This window comes from Anser anser (assembly GCF_964211835.1).
Source record: "Anser anser genome assembly, chromosome: 1".
Classification (NCBI taxonomy): Eukaryota; Metazoa; Chordata; class Aves; order Anseriformes; family Anatidae; genus Anser; species Anser anser.
In genome coordinates this window covers 86,250,430-86,271,361 of record NC_139720.1, presented here as the reverse complement: position 1 = coordinate 86,271,361, position 20,932 = coordinate 86,250,430, and the positions used below count along the sequence as shown (strand labels likewise).

The 20,932-nt window shown below is 39.3% G+C and overlaps 1 long non-coding RNA gene across 2 annotated transcripts in view; it reads right to left on the bottom strand.

The window, feature by feature from the left end:
- Window positions 1-527: 527 nt before the first annotated feature.
- Window positions 528-20,932, bottom strand: part of LOC310879949 — a 35,759-nt gene continuing 15,354 nt past the window's right edge. The window contains exons 1-3 of one of the 2 annotated variants that reach the window (XR_014571279.1): window positions 4,215-5,445; window positions 3,917-4,008; window positions 528-1,917 (exon numbers count right to left, since the gene is read on the bottom strand). This is a non-coding gene — a long non-coding RNA (uncharacterized lncRNA). Of the gene's footprint in view, window positions 1,918-3,916; window positions 4,009-4,214; window positions 5,446-20,932 lie in introns of those variants that run through there. The other variant, XR_014571278.1, reaches the window with a different exon arrangement.

Genomic DNA, 20,932 nt, shown 5'->3' with positions numbered 1-20,932 from the left:
GCATATTTTTCCCTCAGTCAATATATACTCCACATAAATGGTTGCCATAGCTCAATAACTATACCATTATAAAGAAGTGAATTCACTCCCTTTCCAATTTTTTTTTTCCATTGTTATAAGTACCTGCAAGCAGCTGTATTTTAAAGCTAGCAATATGAAATCTTCTGTGGGACCACTAGCTTTATGAAAGTTATTATACAATAGAAGGAAATTTCATTCTCCAGATAATTCATGTGTGACTTACAATTTTTGTTTTCTCTTGGTAATTTTTTCTCACATCAGGAAAGAAAGTTTCATGGTATATCATGTATCACATTTTAAATAACAAGTTTTAGTACACAATATTCACATTCATTATTTTAAATAAGACTAAGGAATCTAAAACTATAGAAAAAAAAGTCATATTTGTCTAATCAATAAAAATAAAGCTTATTAACCATGTAAACATTTGCAGATAAGTGCTAAATTAGAATTTTGGGAAATGCTAGTTTCTTATGTAGTTCTTAAAATCAAAGTGAAAAGGGAAATGCTCCTAAATACATCAAAAGTCAACCGTCTGAAGTAGATTGTTAATCGTTTCACAGTAAACTTAACATTATCAAAGAATTCTACAAATGTTTCTATATGAATGTTTGTATATACATGTACGTGTATATTTATGTATACACATGCATCCATACCTAAAGTTACTTAATATACATGTACTTAATGTTATGTATATGCATAAATATGCAAAAGCTGGGACCAAAAGGAGAAATAAACTGTTATTTAAACATTGTGTTTCAAAACACATTATTTTAGGCTGCACCCTCCCTTGCTGATTTGAGAAAATCATCTTTAATTCATATGGACCAAAGCAGCAGGAGATAAATACTTTTTACTTTTAATGAAAACTTTCTGACTTGTGTCATTTCTGACTTAACCTTGACAACACTTAAGATGCATTTATAATAATATTTAAAATATTTCATGAATTCACAAGTATGACATCTCCTCAGGAATACGAAAAAGTAATCAGTGACAACAGAATGGAAATTAGAATATTTACCAGGTGTATGTCAAGAAAGTTCAGCAAGCAGCTCAAGTTGGTAAAACAGTCCATACGGAGGTTCAACAGACTTGTGTTGCATAATAGAGTGGGAGAATGATTTCTAGAACATGGCCATAGTTAAAGTAGCCAAAAAGAGAAAGCCATCAGTAATATATATATATATACATATTTATGCATAATGCCACTAAATAACAGTGTGTAAAATTGCAAAAATCATTTATAACATGTTCTTAAAAAATAAAAATGAAACACTAGAATTTACAATAAGTCTAAAGTTAGACAAATGCTAAAGATTTTTTTTTTTTTTAATACAGTCTAAAACTAATGAGAATATCCAGTCTTGTTTTCATGTGACTTGTGAAGGCTGAAAAAAAAAACATTTGCTATGTGAAAATCAAGGGCACGAATAGGAGCACACACATTCATATGAGGTACATGCCTGTATGTAACAATTGCTTAAAAATGTTGTACTTCCCTGATGATTTCCAGTCCATCAAATGCAGATCCTTGCTGTCACTGAGGTTCTCTTACCATAATCAATGTTCAGTGCAAAATTTAATGATACTGCACTCCAGAATCCTACCATACTGTCTTATCTGAAATAGTTGATCTAAACTAGATAAAATAATCTCGCTAAATTTGTCTACAATTGTTAAATCATCTCCATGACTGGAACACCTGAGCTCCTCATTGTCTTTTAGTGTGTGCATCCATCAAGAAAAGTCATTTTTACTTACAGTTCATAGACCAGAAACCTCAGAGTAGAGCTGCACAAGACATTTAGTGAGCAAGTCTGAAAGTCTTCCCTTGCCAAAAGCATAAAGATGAAGCACAACTCCCAGAAGCATCTGACAGGTACCAAAGCTCTGCATCAAGAAGGAAAAAAGTAAGCTCTCTCCCCTTGAGATGAAAGGCACAAGATAAAACTGCAGCTGCAACCTCATATTGCAGTTCCCAGTCTTTAGACACTTTGCTGTCTACTGTGACCCCTTGCTCATGATGAGGAGTGAATGGAGATTGCTGCAATATCTATGCCTATGTGTGAGTGTTCACCGACCTCAGCTCACTGAAGGGTCATCGACCCTAAGTAACCTTAAGAGACACAGAGTTATGGAATTGAATTGGTCTCTTTCTGTTCTAAGATGTTCAGGTGTTTTATGATGAGCTGCAGAGAGGTACCTCTCTGATAACTACTTGGGATGAGCAGTCTCTCCACCATCTCAGGATTTAGGTGTGCAGATCTGCTGTTTGTCACAAAGTACAGGCTGTGGTAATGGCTCTCCTGTATTTAATGACTGCACGGTTAGCTGCCAAAGTCCATGGCATAGGCTTCTACAGTCTTCTTCATACTTAACTCCTCACATGTGAAAAGTCAGGTTTTTGGCATGTCCAGAATACCTTTCCCTTTGAATGGGACTACCCAGGTTTTGTTCAGACAAATTATTTTTTCCATTCAGCAGAACCTGAGGATTTTGACCATCTGAGTAGGAGTTCTGGATGACCTAAAGTGCCAGACAAATGCCACTGTAGATTTGGGATCAATTTAGAGCAAATGTGATCCGAGTCCAGCATATTTCAGATTCACTGTATACCACACAGATTAAATCTGACATATTCTGGGATTGCTGGGCTCAGCAGATGCACAGCCTGGTAGATCTGCAGACATTTTAAACTTTATAGACAGAAACAGGGAGAATGTCACCAAAGAGTATTTGAATCCATATTCTCTATCTTCTGAGGAAGGTGTCCTAGTAACAAGTGACAGGTATTCAGGAGTCATTGGAGTCTCTTGCTTTCAATACCAGAAACAGTTCATTTTGTATTGAATAATTTACTAGTCTTGGATCAGAAAAAGGAGGGAGGTAGCCAGAGGGAAAAGCCAGGGTTATTCTTTATCCTAGTGGTAATGGAAAATAAAACAACGAGAGTATACCATATTTTCTGTAAGAAAGCATTAAGCAGATTTGCTCTGACACAGATTTGGCAGCGCAGGTGAGACAGGGAAGGAGACCTTTATTTGTGCTCACAATACAGTTAACAAGCTAAATTCTTATCAGGATTAGATACTGAGGCACACTCACATATAGATCTCGTGTCTGAGCAGTTTTGCTAGTAATTGTACGGGCCTCCAATAAGATAAGTAATGTTTTTTAAAGAGCCAAGCCTCTGGCACAGAAGTTAAAACTTCCCAGGCACTTTTCACTTCCAAAAAGAAAAGTGAACAAGGGTGCACATGTCGTTTTGACTCTAGCCCCAACTCGTCCCAAAGCATTGAATGTTTCTACAGCTGGGACAGAACACTGAGCTCAAGCGTCTTGAATGCCAAACTGGAGCTTAAACAACAGAACAGAGTACTAGATACATTTTAGCCATGTAGACAGAGAAATAAAAACCAGCAATAAACAAGAAAAATTCAGATGGTGTATGAAAATTTTTGTGAAAGCAAAGAATGTCAAGATTATTAGATTGTATATTAACTGAATTGCTTAACTGTCTGATTTCCTACAGCTATACTTGGAGTATTTAAAGACAAAAGAAATGAAATTTAAATTAGCTACATATTATGATCTTAGCCTCTGATCCATGAAAGCACTGAAGCACCTACTCCAATCCATATTTATTTTAGCATAAACATTTGTCTAAATATTATGTTGAATGAAGATATTTTCCTAAAAATGAGTCATCGTCTTCCCAGGGACACTCTGAAGCTGGCCAAAACATCCAACTGTATCTGGTTTTATTTCACTTTTAGATCTGTTCAGTTGAATCTTACATCTAAAACAAATTAGTGTTTAAGGAATATTAAGAATATTAATAGGAAAAGCAGTATACAAACAAAGAAAAACAATAGGTTAGGCCACTTACCCTTCCCGTTTTCTATAGTCAAGTGAAAGTTGAGATGCATATAGCTGCCCACCACTCTCCATATATTTACCAGTAACAGCAACCCCCAGGTCCTAAACACAAGGAGGAAACTATAACAAGGATAAAGACCTTTTTTTTTTTTTTTTTTTTAATCTATCACTCTGACTATAAATTTCTGCCACCATAAAGACAGTCTGAGGACTAGGTTCCAGACTATTTTTCAGCCCTTTGAAATATCTCTGTAATTGGAATAGGTGTGCAGTTGTTAGGAAGGGGGGTTTAACACGTAATGACTTACTCTTTTGGCTTTGAGTTGTTAGCAGAGATCTTCAAATTTTATGCCACAGCCTGTTCAAGACATTCATGTAAACTCGTTTCACCTGTGAATCCCTAAACACTGGAATTTGAATTTAACTCTTCTTCTACCTTCTTTCATAGATGAGTAGACTCAAGTCTCCTCTGCTACAAATTCTAATTCTGTTTTGTTCTTCCAAAGATCCTTCAAGCAAATTCAATGTAGCAGCATAAGCAACAGACTTTGAAGGAGTCGTGCTGGCAAGTGAGCATGGCATGGTGATGGGAATTGCTGAAGTGTCACAATGATTTCCAAATGGCTATTTGCATGGTAATGGCAATGGAATAACGTTTTGAGGCTGTGTGGCAGCAATGACTTCATATGGAGATTGTGTTATAGTGTTATTGGGTGAATAAGAGGGATTTGAGGTCCACAGCAGGTGGGAAGGAATAAAAGAGTTGGGGCTCTGTATGGAGGAAAGGGAACAGAGTGGGAAAGGAGTAGAGAGACATCGGTAGAAAAACAAAAGAGCAGAAGATAGCCCATTTATGGGAATTTCACCTTTATCTTCTGTTACTCAATTTATCTGCCCTTACTCATGACCACAATAACCTTATCCCAGTCCCTTGCTTAGTGCTTCTGTCCTCCCTGGGGCAGAGAGGCAGTGCAGAGCAGAGGCTTCAGGCAATAAAGCAATAGCTACCACCCTACCTAGAGCACGTTGGTGCTACCAGACATTAGGACTGTAGGAGTACATCCGTGCTGACCTACATGTCCTCCAACATAGGCAGAACAGCCTTTCTCTGCTACAGCCTGCCTCCCTAAACAGATGCTTATGCTTCCTATACCTTTTGCTGGCTCTGCTCCCAGGCGTAAGCTCCAGCTTCCACAAATAGATCCACAGCAATCAGTGTGACTGCTCATGTGAGTAATGGCTCACAGCTGGATGCAAACAGTCATGAGCTCCCTACATTTTCAGTTTTTGAATTTCAGTATTTTTCTTGTGCCTTTTTTTTCACTGAGAAAATGGATAAGTAAATTGCTTTTCCTTAGCTCCTCTATGTTTAGGATCAAAATGATCGGCACAGTAAGACAAATAAGGAATTTTATTAAGTGAAGTTACCCCAACTCTACTGCAACTTATAGCTTTTAATTGTTGTTCTATCAAGCTATTTTGCTGATTTGGTCTTTAAGAGCACTGAACCACTCTCATGTGATTTCAAAGCATCCCCAATTCCACTAAATCCAATTGAGGTGTTCAGAGGTTATCAGGGAGTGCTGCTATTTTTTGTGAGATCACACTGAATTCATTTTTCATTAGATATCCTATTTCTGGTAGGATGTGGGTTGAAGTATGCAGTAATAGTCCCTAATGACAATGCCCTCAACAGAAGTAACTAGAAGAAACTGATGTTATTTTCTTAGATACGTTTATTTCAATAAATCTGAACAGAAGTCAAAAATAGAGAGAAATCTCAAGAGGATAAAAAAAGGGGGGGGAGGGGGATTTTTTTGCTGGAGAAATTATTTTCATATACTTGTGCCTATACTGTGGGGCAGACTTTCAAAAATGTTCAGTGTCCAGCCATTACTTCTGCAAGAAATGATGTCTGAATCTTCAGAGAATTCAAACCGCATGCCATTGGCTATTTTACTGATTCCTTGAAACACTTTAGGTTCTCCTGAAAGCTCAATCTGGAAATAGGCAAAACTATCTTCTGAAAATCCTTGTGCTTCCTAGGAAACATCACAAAACTCCCTTCTCAGAAGGACGTTGCAAAGAGCTTCCTCATTGATCCTTAAAAAAGTGAATATTTAAATGAAATGCATTTGAACTGAAATCTGGCTGAAAATACAAAACAAATATCTGATTTTTTAACTGCATTTCTTCTTTAATCCTTTAAACATACTGCTTTATGATTTACTTCTACGTAATCATCTCTGGAGCCTCCTTTCCCTGTAGCTAACTCTGTACTTGTCTGCGGGTTGTATAGCAGATCATTCCTCATTATTCCTACTGCTATTCCTTCCTTTGCAATTACTAAAACACTTTGCCCCAGTCTCCCTGCTCTTCTCCTCTCCCTGCTTCCAGGCCAAGATCAACTTCCTTTCTTGCTGTAATTATAGCAAGGTGGTACTCCCTTTCTCATGCTCTCCCTCTCACCCCATTCATATATGTAGCCCTCACATCTCTATAAAACATTCCTCTGACCAGAAATGACCTCTTCTTTCTTGATAGTCTCTCACTGTACCTGATGTTCGGTGAAGGACAAATATCCCCCAAAGAGAAGAAGAGCGAAAAAAGGCAGAAAGACTGAATCACACAGCCCCCCTCCAATTTTCAAAATTAAGGAATATTTTTCCTAGTGTGTTTTATTTCTGTGGCTACCTAATTCTGGGCAAAACCTGTTTTTGAGATCAGGACTTTTATTTATTTATTACTACTAGAGGCACACACGCAAACAACTGCATGTGAAAATTTGTTTAACTCAATAAAACTATAAAACCTGAAAGGCATAGACACTTTTTTTTTTTTTCCAGCTCTGTTCTCTTGCATAGATATTTAAGCAACTGCTCTTTCCAGCAAAGCATGTTTAAGATGGTGACTGTTAGGTCAATAAGGCAGAGAGACGACTATCTGGAAGATTTGTGGCTATCTGAAGAGGAAACATCTTTGAAGAAAGGCATGCCTGTCCAGCTAGAGGCATAGGCATGCCGTGTGTTGCAAATTTACATTTGCAACACAGAGCAGTATCGCAACATAATGAATAGGCAATGATAGACTCATTGGCAAGATAATATCTCCTTTCTTTTAAAGGTTGTCTGTACATATCGGGACTGCACTTTTGATGGAGTGATAAAGAAGCACAAACTGCAGATATCTGCCCCCTGCCTCACCTGAAAATAACTTCACTTACCACTGCTAGGAGTACCTCAAACAGCACACTGAGAATATAAACACGCACATGCAAACATCAATTGTATTTGTAAACCTAAGTCATTTTCTCTAGGCTGTTGGTTTTTCTTCATTTTGTTCAGACACAGCAAATAGATGTGTCAGCTTTTTGTTGGTTCAGTAACAGAGAAAAATCTCTAGAATCCGATTATCCCAATTCTTATATAGTCTGCAGTTATTTAAAAGTAAGTAGTCTGGAGATTTAGCTTTGCTTCAGAAATCAAAGTAATCTTATTGTACCCCAATAAGTATGGCCTGAGTAGCTCCATTGCAACAGTCCCTCCATATCCTGGTCTTAATTGTCTCCAAATTAAAAAAAAAAAAAAGCATTATATGCATCTTACTGTGAGAAAATGAATATTTCTGATCCCTGCTGCTAAATAACATGGTAGAGAATTCCTGTGAACGTACACCAGATCAGTCTGCTAATATAAAAACTGTCCCTTGAATGTGCTAGTCAATCATTTTTCATTTCACCAATTATTTATGATTTGTTAAACCCATAGACTAATTTTACAAACAAAGGTGAATGTTACTTCTTTATCAAGAGGGGTCCCTGTGAGCTCCCAATCTTTCTCAGCACTTGACAGGAACTTGATTGCAATAATGAAGTATTACAGCTACAGCACTGTTAAAAAACACAGCTTTTGTTTTTGAATTAAGTTGTGACAATTGCCTCCCATTTGAATCAAATTTACTCAAGTCTCACAACAATTTTTTACTCTGTGATTTTTTATTACACATATTACCTGAGTGCTCAGGGGCTCCTATCACTGTGGAGGATGCATCCTGCTGAGAGCAATAAATGAATTTGATGGGCAAGCAGACATTGCTCCAGAGTGTGTGCAGTCAAGGGTCCAAAAAGTGCTGTGTTTAGCAACTGTGCTTAGGGGTGACAGTACAATCCTGCCAGTGCTGGGAGCTCTGGTTTTGGTCCAAGAGTGCAGAGGCATGGGTCTTTCAACCAAGTACCAGCACAGCCAATTTACACCATCACTCAGAGGAAAGAACTGGCCGTAGTTAGGTGACTGCCTAAGTGTGGCAGGCAAGCCTAGCAGGGCAGCTCACCTCACTGGGAGCAGGGTCTCCATCTCCTCAAAGCCATAAGAACAGACTCAGATGCATAATGGTGCTTGCTTGTTTAAATGGCTGCAGGAGGGAGGCCTAAATCTGTATGTAAATATTTCCTGTCTTCAAAGAACCTTATTTTTGACAGGTTTTAAGGAAAAGACATGTTTTCCTATTTTAATGAAGTTTCCACTTCAGTAAGTCAGCATAGTTAGGAAACATCTGATTAAAAACATGTTCTGTTTTTTGAATATGTCTGAAACTCTGCCTAACAAACTTGAACTACATACAGTTCCTTGTTCTTTTTGCTCATTCTGCATTAACTTACCTACAAAACACTTCAGAAAAAGTATTTTTGTGTAAAACATGCCAACAAGAATCAATATATAAGCAGTAGAGAAAGAATTCTGACTACAGCTTGCATTATCTCCAGCACATGAAATTTAACCAGCAGAACTAGAATTCAGTAAAAATATATACATATTAAAAATTAAAAAATAGCAAGTGCAGAACATTGAATTGATTCAGGGTTCTCCTGCCACCTGGGAAAGCATGAGGAAAATGTTTTATTGCACAGGAGAGTCCAGACAATATTGACCAAGTCCCTCTTGACTTCCTCTAAAACATTTGTTGCATTGAAAACAACCCTAGGAGCAGAGATTTATTTCTGAATTCCCTGGGTGTGCAGAGAGATACAAAGGTCCTAAATCTGCTGACTAAGATAAATTACAGGTTGGAATATATTTAACAAATGATAATGCAAAATGCAGGAAAATGTACAGAGAAACAGCAGATAGCAATGGAACAGAGTACATGACCTGCCTGAGAAGTTACTGCACTTAGCCAAAGAGCAGATATAACTGCAGATGAATTCCCTCAGCTTCCAATCCCTACAGAAATAATCTACTATTAAGAGAACACATATTTCTCCCTGCAAGTGAATCCTTCAACTGCATAACAAAGATGACTGGAAAACTGCTATTGCTGTAAGAGAGACTTTTTTGAGAGACCTTTTTGAGAAAGGTTTGCAGAAAAGAATGTAACAAATGTGCTGGACTTCATTTAATGAGTTAAGCATCCAAGAGAAAATAATAATAATAATAATAAAAAAAGGAAATATCAGAAGAATAAGCAAGTGTTTATTAATAGACACACCTCCTGCTATTATGGCTGCCTGCTGCACAGTGCCTTGTTTCATGCTTTGAAACATCTGGTGTTGGCCAGAATTTAAGACAGGACTCAAGACTCAATGGACCAGTGGTCTAATAGGGCATGGCAATTCCTGTGGTCTTATTTTGTAGACAGGTGCAGTCAACACTGATTTTAGTTCACTTGTTTGTTTGTTTTTTAATCTCCTCCCCTGTTTCTCTTTGCACATAACTGAAGAAGCATCTCACCAAGCTGTCACTGCAAGCCTCTGGCAGACCAGGTCCTACCTTGGGCCAGAGCTCAGCAGCCAAGCAGAAAGTACCAAGCTGCAAGAGCAGCTCATAGAGCAATGCAGGTGAGAAAAAACAGAACCTGTCACTGCCTTGCACTGACCTGCCTTCAATATTCTCACTTCCCCTGCTTCCAGGCACTCAAGAGAGGAGTGAGGTTTACCAAGCCTTCCCTCTATCTACTTAAGGAAGCAGCTAAGAAACTCCCCTGAAGTTAAAAACTGAGAGCTCCGAGCTGAAGATTGACATAGACAGTTAAGAGGGGACAATGGAAGGGGAACTTGTCAATGTTAGCTAGGAAATGAGACGGTTTAATAGAAAAAAAAAATCATACTCATAAATTAATCATACTCTCCTACTGAAACTCCTACACATGCTGATTGTTTCATCGTTTGTACAGCGCTACCACAGTGTGGTGCACAAGCACTAGGGATGAAAATCATTCTGCAGAGGATTCAAGGAATTTTTCTGGAAAACAGAACTCAATTCATCTCCATGGAATCCATTGTAAGGCAGGAATAATATCTTTTTTTTTTTTTTTTTTTTTTAAGAAAGAGAGAGAGAGAAACATGAATATAATTCTATCTAAGAGAGAATTAGTTTCACCAGCCAGGCTGAAAGGAAAAGAAAGGACACAACTAGTTTCAGGGAAGATCTTTTCCAGAGACAGGTTTTGCAATCCCTCTATCACCAGAATACTCCTAATTTTGCATATGACTGAAGCCCCTTCCTGTCTGTGCCAACAAGTTCTTAACTTTTTCCTTCTTTAGAAAGCCAGCCTTAGCACTTCCCCTCAGCTTTGAATTTGCTTAGAGAAAGAAAGGCCATCAGGGCAGTCAACAATGTTATGGCTTTTCCTTCATAGAAGTAAGGACATTTGTTTTCCTCTTGAACCAATTTTCACCAAATAGGTAGGACTTTCATCATCTTTGAGGTTTCTTACTCCATGTAAGTCTTGGTTAATTGAGGAACAATTTCAGAAGCAATTGGAAGCAAGAGCACAACACAACAGGATCATATACTCTTGCTTTCTTGGAAAACCAGGCTTAAATCATGAGGTTTCAAGCAAATATATATATATATATATATATATATATATTCTGAATTAGAATTGTTTGCCCAAATAGAAATGCATTGAATTATTTCTTCATTCATTTTTCATATTTTTTTTTAACTTTAGCAAAACACATCATCTCTTTTCATACTCTGAGTAGGTTTGCTTCTGCTGAGAAAATGCAGATGAGGAGCAGATCCAGACAGTTCATTGGTGGGGGGGGAGGGTGGTGGAGAGAGAGAAGGAGGGAGGGAGACCTACCCTCTATTACTAGGTAGATATTGTCACTGACTCATAGGAATGTATGCCACTAGCCCTCCTTTTTGTCTTTCACCAGCTAATGTACTGTTTTATTGTGCTAAAAGAAATATTATTTTTAGCTAGTTCAATGATATCTCAATTTCAATAAGAGTCTATTGTCAGATGGGAACCTTCTCCCCCCGCAAATTCTTATTCACAAGGACAGTGACCCACCCATCACACAGCTAATGGTGCAGCCAGCCATGAAACACGTATCTCAATTTCTTACAAGCTCTGTGCTGTAATGACCCACTACACTTCTGAAACAACTGCAGCAACTCTCCTGATACCCATCCCAGGACAGATCTATGCGGCATTCAAGTATGGAAAAACATTAAAGGGCAAGCTACTGCCACATAATGCCTTAATTCTGGCACACAGCTCTATTTAGCAGAGCACTGAGGCATGTGAGGGGTCTATATCATAAGCTTTGCTTCTCAGGAACGTGACCAACAGCAATGTCTACCAACCCTTGGCTGTGTAACACACAGTGGTGATGCCCACCTACAGCCTTCAAACAGACTTGTCAGAGTGCCTGGCAAATAGAGCAGACACAAATAGAGGTGAATATGGGGAAAGAGATAAAAGCTTTCAAGAAGGCAAGGTCTGCTCTCAGTCCACAATAAATCTTCCTGGGGCTGCCACCTGAGTCCTTTCTGGATGTTTAAAAATCCTGTATTTCATAACATGCCTCAGTTTGGGGAAAGGCAGAGAATAACTCATTCATTGTTACTCAGGACAGCTATTACAGCATTGTGTTTGGAAGTAATCTACAGAAAAGCAGTTGACCTGCTAAAGATGTGATACCTGAAAGCAACATGTTGAAGAAAAGCAACTGCAACACTCCAGAAAATTCTGGGTGACAAGAAGAAATGAGACGTCTGCAGTATGATTGCTTTTTTTTTTTTTTTTTTTTTTAATAGAGCTGCACAGCCAACCAGATTTCATTGCTACCCATATCTGGTTTATAGATGAGTCATCTCTGTGCTGACAAGTACCTTCTTTCCCTGTCTGTAGAATATTTTTTCATCCCTGCCAATATCTGTTATGGGGTCTGATTAGTTCCAACAACTGATCAAATAACAGATTGTGAAAAATAATCTACGGCTAACAGGAGATGATGAATTTTATGTTTGTTTTACTCTTTCCTTCTTTTTTTTTTTTTTTCTTCAAGCGTGTAAAACCAGCACCTACAAGGCCTCTCGTGATTTATCCAAAATAGCAGGTCCTAGCTACCTTTAGCAACATGCTAAAGAAATGCTTGTTGTTTACAGGATATGACATAGCATTTCCTACATTCCTGATTCAGTCTTTGATCTCTCCTGACAATTTATTTTAGAGTTGTTCTGTCTTAAAGGGATATAATTGGTACAAGTATTTCACCATAAATATCATTTATGGTCTTACAAGGGTTTAGAAAGTTCAATCATGTTCACATTTACTAGACAGGAAATATTTATATTTGTTTTCTTTCCCTTTAACAGCAAACCACTAATGACTTACAACACCTTTATTACAGCATGCTCCTGTGAACTGTTCCTTTAAGTCTTTTGATTGTGACCCAACAAGAAGCACAGTGTGTCTCCTTGGTGTCAGTGCAAGTCATGATTGCAGGGCAGGCTGGCTTTCTTTTCCTGTTATGCACACTCAATAACTCATCTTTATCAAACAAATGATTGTAAAGCTTTGCTATCAGTTGGATGTGTCTCCACTTTGTTTCTTTTCTTTGCTGGTTGTCCTTTGCTTCTTCTTTTCTTATGTGCTACTCTTTACCAATAAGAAAGCCAAGTTTGATCTAAACTCTTTTACGAGTTGCTAAAGCATAACTTAGCACCTTTCTGTGTACATAGAACTACATCTTTGTCAAGATCAGCCAAGTTTACTTCTGGAAGAAGCTTCTCTGCCAGGAGCTTTATTAGTCAACAGTGCTGCATTTTTAATTCATTTTGGCATTTTGTCTGCTTGCACTAGGTGTCCTGCGTCTTTACTGCCTCCCAATAAGCAGGACAAAGACTTAGTGCCCCATGACAAGTATCACTTTCTTCCTATTTCTTTTGTGACTCAGTGCCTCAGGATGCACACGGATAAAGTTACAGTGCATGATTAGGTGCCAGCTGAATGTCAGCCACTTAATTATCTTTATTCTAACCTACAAGATTTTCTGAATATTCCTAAAATATTCACCCTTTTGAAAACATCCATTCAACAGGTATTACTAAAACAGCATTTGAGGTCATGAGGAAGGGGACACAGAGCTTACTGAAGTGAACAACAATGACAAAAAAAATGTTGGTTATTGCAGGCATCCACAGAAGAAGGAATGATTCTTCATTGTCTAAGAAACAAATACCAAGTGATGGGACCACTTAGGCATTACTGGCAAAGGCTGCCAAACTTTTGGTCAGGAAGGATGCAATCTAAAGCAAAGATCTACAGCTCAGAAGCAGAAAGCAAGTTAACTTTGGCAATGGAAAAAGAGAGAGGTGAATATCACCAGAAGACTACAAGTCTAGCTTGTCCCAGACACATGCCAGTCACTGGGGAATCAGCTGCAGGTCAGAAAGTACACAGAGAAAAAGGCTGTCACTCAAGTATGCAAGGCCAATACTTGTATTTTGCTGTACAAAGTTGGAAGGAAATAGCTTCCTGAAGAGCAGTGCAATCAGGGATAGGACCCATATCCTAATGAGATTTTTTCCTATTATTATGAAAGTTTTTAATTTTCTTCTGCTATGTAAGCACGTGTTTTGAGTGGGAACATTTCACTTAATATCAGTATTGTCTGGTCAAAGACTGTGAAAAATAGTATTTACATCACTAGGAACATATGCCATTTCCAGAAGATGCAAGCAGAGATCTTCTTGATTACACTGTCCACATTTCTAGGATTGTAATGGCAAATGTAATTCTACCTTTTGCTTCCCTCATTTTGGGGCCCATAAAGGAGACATCTAATCACTTGCAGAAAGCTTCAGCTAATATTTGAGACCATTCACAGATTAAATTTAATATACTTTTAGTATCCTGAAAGGATGTGACAATGTATCATGAGATTGATACTAGAAAAATTAATGTTTCTATTATTATTGCTATGTACCGTGTACCGAATCATCTTTGTGAGCTAAGGTGAATATTGCCAGCAGAGGTTAAAAGCACACTGGAATTAGAAAATGTGCTTGCTAGTTTTCAACATCCAAGTACAAGTGTAGTTATGAAAGCCTACCAAGATTGTTTAGACCAGAGAGGCCTTACAAAATCTTAACATTACAGAATCACAAAATCACAGAATCGTCTAGGTTGGAAGAGACCTCCAAGATCACCCAGTCCAACCTCTGACCTAACACTAACAAGTCCTTCATTAAACCATATCACTAAGCTCAACATCTAAACGTCTCTTAAAGACCTCCAGGGATGGCGACTCAACCACTTCCCTGGGCAGCCTATTCCAATGCCTAACAACCCTTTCAGTAAAGAAGTTCTTCCTAACATCCAACCTAAACCTCCCCTGGCGCAACTTTAGCCCATTCCCCCTTGTCCTGTTACCAGGCACGTGGGAGAATAGACCAACCCGTACCTCGCTACAGCCTCCTTTAAAGTACCTATAGAGAGCGATAAGGTCGCCCATGAGCCTCTTCTTCTCCAGGCTGAACAATCCCAGCTCCCTCAGCTGTTCCTCGTAAGACTTGTTCTCCAGACCCCTCACCAGCTTCGTCGCCCTTCTCTGGACTCTCTTGAGCACCTCGATGTCCTTCTTGTAGTGAGGGGCCCAAAACTGAACACAGTACTCGAGGTGCGGCCTCACCAGAGCCGAGTACAGGGGGACAATCACTTCCCTAGACCTGCTGGCCACACTGCTTCTTATACAGGCCAGGATGCTGTTGACCTTCTTGGCCACCTGAGCACACTGCTGGCTCATATTCAGCCGACTATCAACCAACACTCCCAGGTCCTTCTCTGCCAGGCAGCTTTCCAACTACTCATCTCCCAGCCTGTAGCTCTGCCTGGGGTTGTTGTGCCCCAGGTGCAGGACCCGGCACTCGGCCTTGTTGAACTTCATACAGATGGCCTCAGCCCATCGCTCCAGCCTATCCAGATCCTCCTGCAGAGCCTTCCTACCCTCGAGCAGATCGACACATGCACCTAACTTGGTGTCATCTGAAAATTTACTGAGGGTGCACTCGATCCCCTCATCCAGATCATCGATAAAGATGTGAAGAGGACTGGCCCCAGTACTGAGCCCTGGGGGACTCCACTAGTGACCAGCCTCCAACTGGATTTGAGTCCATTCACCACAACTCTTTGGGCCCAGCTATCCAGCCAGTTTTTAACCCAACGAAGCGTATGCCAGTCCAAGCCATGAGCAGCCAGTTTCTTGAGGAGAATGCTGTGGTAAACGGTATCAAAAGCCCTACTGAAATCAAGGTAGACCACATCCACAGCCTTTCCCTCATCCACCAAGCGCGTCACTTTGTCATAGAAGGAGATCAGGTTCGTCAAGCAGGACCTGCCTTTCATAAACCCATGCTGACTGGGCCTGATCGCCTGGTTGCCCTGCAAGTGCCGCGTGATGACACCCAAGATAATCTGCTCCATGAGCTTCCCTGGCACTGAGGTCAAACTAACAGGCCTATAGTTTCCTGGGTCTACCCTCCGGCCCTTCTTGTAGATGGGCGTCATGTTTGCTAGCTGCCAGTCAACTGGGACCTCCCCTGATAGCCAGGACTGCCAATAAATGATGGAAAGCGGCTTGGCCAGCTCCTCCGCCAGTTCGCTCAGTACCCTCGGGTGGATCCCATCCAGCCCCATCGACTTGCGCACATCCAAGCTCCGTAGCAGGTCGCCAACCATTTCCTCATGGATAGCGAAGGCCACATCCTGCTCCCCATCCCCTTCCACCAGCTCAGGGTACTGGGTATCCAGAGAACAACTGGTTTTGCCGCTAAAGACTGAGGCAAAGAAGACATTAAGCACCTCAGCCTTTTCCTCATCTCTTGTAACTAAGTTTCCCCCCTGCATCCAGTAAAGGATAGAGATTCTCCTTAGTCCTCATTTTGGTGTTGATGTATTTATAAAAACATTTTTTGTTATCTTTAACGGCAGTAGCCAGATTGAGCTCCAGATGAGCTTTGGCCTTTCTAATTTTGTCCCTGCACAGCCTCGCAACATCTTTATAGTCCTCCTGAGTGGCCCGCCCTCTTCTCCAAAGATTATAAACCCTCTTTTTTCTCCTAAACTCAAGCCACATTATGACTACTGAATTGCCTGCTTTTAGACTGTGTTGGCTAGAATATTGCAATTGGGCGTCATATAAAAAGGTGATCTGAATTGTTTTGGAGGGAAGAGTGCAGCATCTGTATCTTCCAGCTTCTAATATATTTCCTAATGAATGTATACTTTTTACAAAATACAAGTACCAGAAAAGGAATCAGTGTAAAGATTTCACAACAAACAGGAAAATAACAATACATTCTGTAGTTAGTCTTTCATAACATCACTGTGGAGAACACGGTTCTTATATAGCCTGATATATAAGGAAGATCACAGATCTTCCTGATTTACCACTCACACACATTTGAAATAGACTGCTGGCCATGTATGTATGTTATAGTCAGGGTAGTACATGGCCTCCAAAAAGTGGTGAGATAATAATTTTTGCTGTTTCTAGTCTGTGATAACCTGCAGTATTGTAATATGAAGTCTTAGAGTGACAGAGTGTTTTGGTACCTTGCCATCCTTCCCACCCAGGCCTATAAAACTTGTTTTCCCAAGCAGCCTGTGGGCAGTACAGGTCTTTAAACTCCCAGCCAGTGTTCCAGGAAATAAGGAAGTTACTTTCTTACCAGCCAGATCTGATACAGAAAACACAAATTATTAGTTAACTGCGGAAAGAAAGGGGAATAAAGAAACAAACAAAGAAAAAGTCGATCTCTAACTTCCTAAATTGTTCTCCAAGAAATTTTGTGAAGAGTAGTGGAGGTACCATCATAGCGAGCCCACAGGAAGGCACATCTACAGAAGAAAAAAAGGCTTCTCAAGGAGTCTGAGGTTATCAGTGTGGGAACAGAAGAATGAATGTTACTAAATTACTTCAGGTAATGTTGATTACAACTAAAGTATTGCTCTAGAGATTGAAAAGGTCTCAGGTAATGCAGAAGCTACAAGCAACTTAGGGGCATGTGAGCCTTGCTGTTGCTCAGTTATCTGGATGAAGGCCCAGAAGGGCTAAGATGCAGGATCAGAGAATACAGGACACGGGAAGATCTTTGATCAGGATGGAAGAAATAAAACTTTTATTCCTATAAACCTCAATAAAAAGATTTTTACATCTGTTCCTGGAAAAGGCTGCTGTTTATCAAGAAGCACTAAAGGACTTTTCTGCACCAACCAACACAACCATCCCACAAGAGTAGTTTTCCCCCTGCAAGACAAAAGCAAGCAATCATGAATCAAATACACAGCTATTGTATTTGCTCCTTAACCTTTGTGAAGGTACAGTGTAATTGTGGGACATTTGAAATTGGCAAAATCGGATTTCTAAATTGAACTACTGTTTTTGCAATTTTTACATTTCCTATGTACTAAAGGCTTATGAGAATTTATTCTTAAAAGCTGGGACCTCTGACTGAATTGCCATTGCTGTTTGCAAAACATATCTTGATGCAGTCTGTTTTATTTTAGTTGCATACCTAGACCTGTAGATTTTTTTGTTGTTGCCGTGTTTTATATTTTCTGATGTTGCTCCTTTATGACAGTTCTATCACTGATATTAAGACATGGTAGATAACGAATGGCTCTTCTCTTGTTTTATTTCTAGGCCTTAAAATGAAGAGTTTTTTTAAAAAACATTCTGTCTTTTGGACATGAAATGAATACCTTCTTTGAATGGAAAAGATGTTAAAAATCAAAAGAGCTGGAAAAAAAATCATATATGTTATCTCAACCCTAACTTCCTCCTTAACTGGGCTTTTTCTGGCTTCCTTACATCCAATCCTGCTGAATTTCAGAGCACTATAGATGCCTAACAGAGTCTAGATTGTATCCCATGTACCTCTTCATCCTGGCATCTGCTGAAGCTGTCTTTTGGTGGTATATTTTGTGTATTTACAGCATCCAAGAGAAGCAAGTTTCTCCTTTTGCATGTGCAAATATGCATGCAGTTATACATAACTTGCTGTACACATACTAACACACAAATTTACTTCTTCTTTTGTACATATACTTACATAGGAGGAGACCAATGGGGAGTTAGCAGATGCTATCCTGGTGTCCACCTTCCGGTAGGCCTGCCAGAGATCTTTCACCTTAACTTGCTGATACAGCTTGCACCTTTTTTGGCCTTTGATTACTCTCTCTGCAATGCTGTTGACTTGAATATCCCTGTTTTCAGTTCTGTCTTGTGGAGATATCAGTTTAGCCCCTTAAACCCATGCAGGGATCTAGGTTTCCTTCAGGTGTCAGAAAGGTCGCAGGATTAACCTGCTTCAAATTCGAGCATGGATGCATATAAGCTTAAAGACATAAACTAACAATGTTTTGTGAAATAGAGTGGAGAATTAAAATTGGTACTTAGATCATAATGCTTTCAGTACAAGCAACCATAGGCCTTACTACCAAAAGAATAGTATTTGATATTGGGAACAAACTGTGTATTCAAAATCGAAAAGGCAGCAGGCCTTCTCTTGATGAGTTTAAGCATTCAGGGACGCATTCTCTCTCCTTTTGTGCTCACTGATTAGTCTTTTACTCCCTGTATATTCCTACTGTAACTGGGAGGGCAGAATGTGAACTATACAGTAGCAACTCAGACGGCAGAATGTAGTCTGCAATAAACCACAAAAATACAATGCTCAAAAAAGGAAACAAAATTACTAGTATGGCAGTGAAGCAAACTGACACTACATAATCAAATGGCAGGATATAGGTATTAAAAAGAGAGAGAATGAAGTTAAGTTATTTCATTTATTTGTCCTCCATTATTTTGCTGCACCTCGCTGTTATATGCCTTATTTCTTGTTTCTTAGGATTTATGTATAGTAAAAGGACTGGATAACTACTCTGAACTTTACCACTATAAGATCTCTACCTCATATGACTGAGAAAAAATCCTGAACACCATTTTGCCAGCTCCAGGGGTATAAACAGTTTACAAACCTCCTCTCCTCCACTCTTTCCAGTGCATTTTCAATGCTGAGTATCTGTTTTAAGCACACAGAGCAACCTTGGCCTGCTCCTGCTCTATGGGGATTTAACGTGCTTTAGCTTTCATGAAGAAAGAATTCTGCAGAAATACTTAAGCTGAAAAGCCACTTGCCTGAGCCTCCCCCAAATCTGTTATGACGTCATTGGATCTAAATGGATGGGTGTGACAGGAATGTGAATATTCAGGTCCTGGGGTGAGTTCAAGCAATTGTTAAAGCTCACTCCAAAGTTGTAAGAGCAATTCTATTTAAATGTGGGTGGAAAACTAGGTTACTTTTACACTGAATAAAGCTATGAAATACTGCTGTCTTTTTAAGTGCTACAGGGAATGGATGCCAGCATGGTATCCCAGGGAATGGTAAATTCTTAATGTGCAGAATTGGAAAGCACATCTTTTCTAAAGGTTGGGGGGAGTGATATGAAAGATTGAAAAGCTTTAAAAGACACAGCTGCAAAGCCAGCTACTGTGTATCCTTGAGATGTTCCTACAAGGACTCTGTGATGTACAATGCCAAAGGAAGAGAGATCTATGGAGTCTGTTGAGACAAGGTACCTCTGTCAACGTTAATAAGAAGCGAGGTTATCTCACTGCTATGTTTGGGTCAGAAAAACACTGAAGTTTCTCAGAAGACACATGGCCAAAGAGATAATGAAGTAACTGAAGAGCTACCACTTTTCCCATAATCTTTCCCCAGTATAAGAAGATTAATGATAGAATGATAAATGGCCTTACAATCTAAAGGAAGTGAAAGATTCTTTTTTTTTTTTTTTCCTTTTTCCTTTCTCTGTTTTTCATGTCCAGAATTCAGACACTATTTTAGGAGACTGTAAAGCTTTCTTCATCTCACTGAGAATGCTGTTTTTATGGATATGTGCAGTGCCCAGGCACTTTAAAGTAACACACTTTTTAAAAATCTCAGTAAAGAAAGAACAAACAAATCATTCAAAGCCTACATGGCTATAGGGATGAACTAAAAATTTACACAGGTTTGAAGACTCTGGGTCAGATCTGCTCAACCTAGCTCTGTAAAAAACATCCCTGATGGCTCCACATGCTTTACATTGGTATGTCTACCAATCCTAACCTGGCCTGACTTATTTTATTTTTTCTCTGAGCCTTAGAAAGAACAGCACTGGGCACAGAACAGCAGTGGACTGTCAAGCTCGTGGATGGATTATCAATAACTGAACAAAGAAACGTCCCTCCCGCTCACAAAAGGAACACAGCAAAGAAGGGATCTCACAAGCAAGTATGTCTGTCACACCAAAACATCCCCTTTATGCTGGCACAGCCCAAGTTCTTTTCCCTAATGTCATAGCCAAAGCCCTCAATAGACATAGATAGCATATCTCCTGTTCCCTCTTCCATCTTCCTTCCTGGACTTTCCTTTTCATCTCACTCCTATCTACTCAGGTAAAGAGTCACAATTGTGTTGTTGCATCAGTCATATGCAATTTTGTTTTGTTTTCCTTTTTATCAGAAGGTTAGAATTTAATTTAATTTTTTTTTTTGATAGCGTAACCTGAGGTTTTTACTTCACCTCCTGACTTAAGCAGTTACTTTAATACCATCCAAGAGACAGACTGTGTTTTTCAAGTGGGATCTAATTAAAGATGACATTTGACCGGTACTCCATTTCTATGCACTGGAATTAGCCTCATCCTTCAAAGCCCATGAGCACCCTATAAGACTTTTGCATCACAT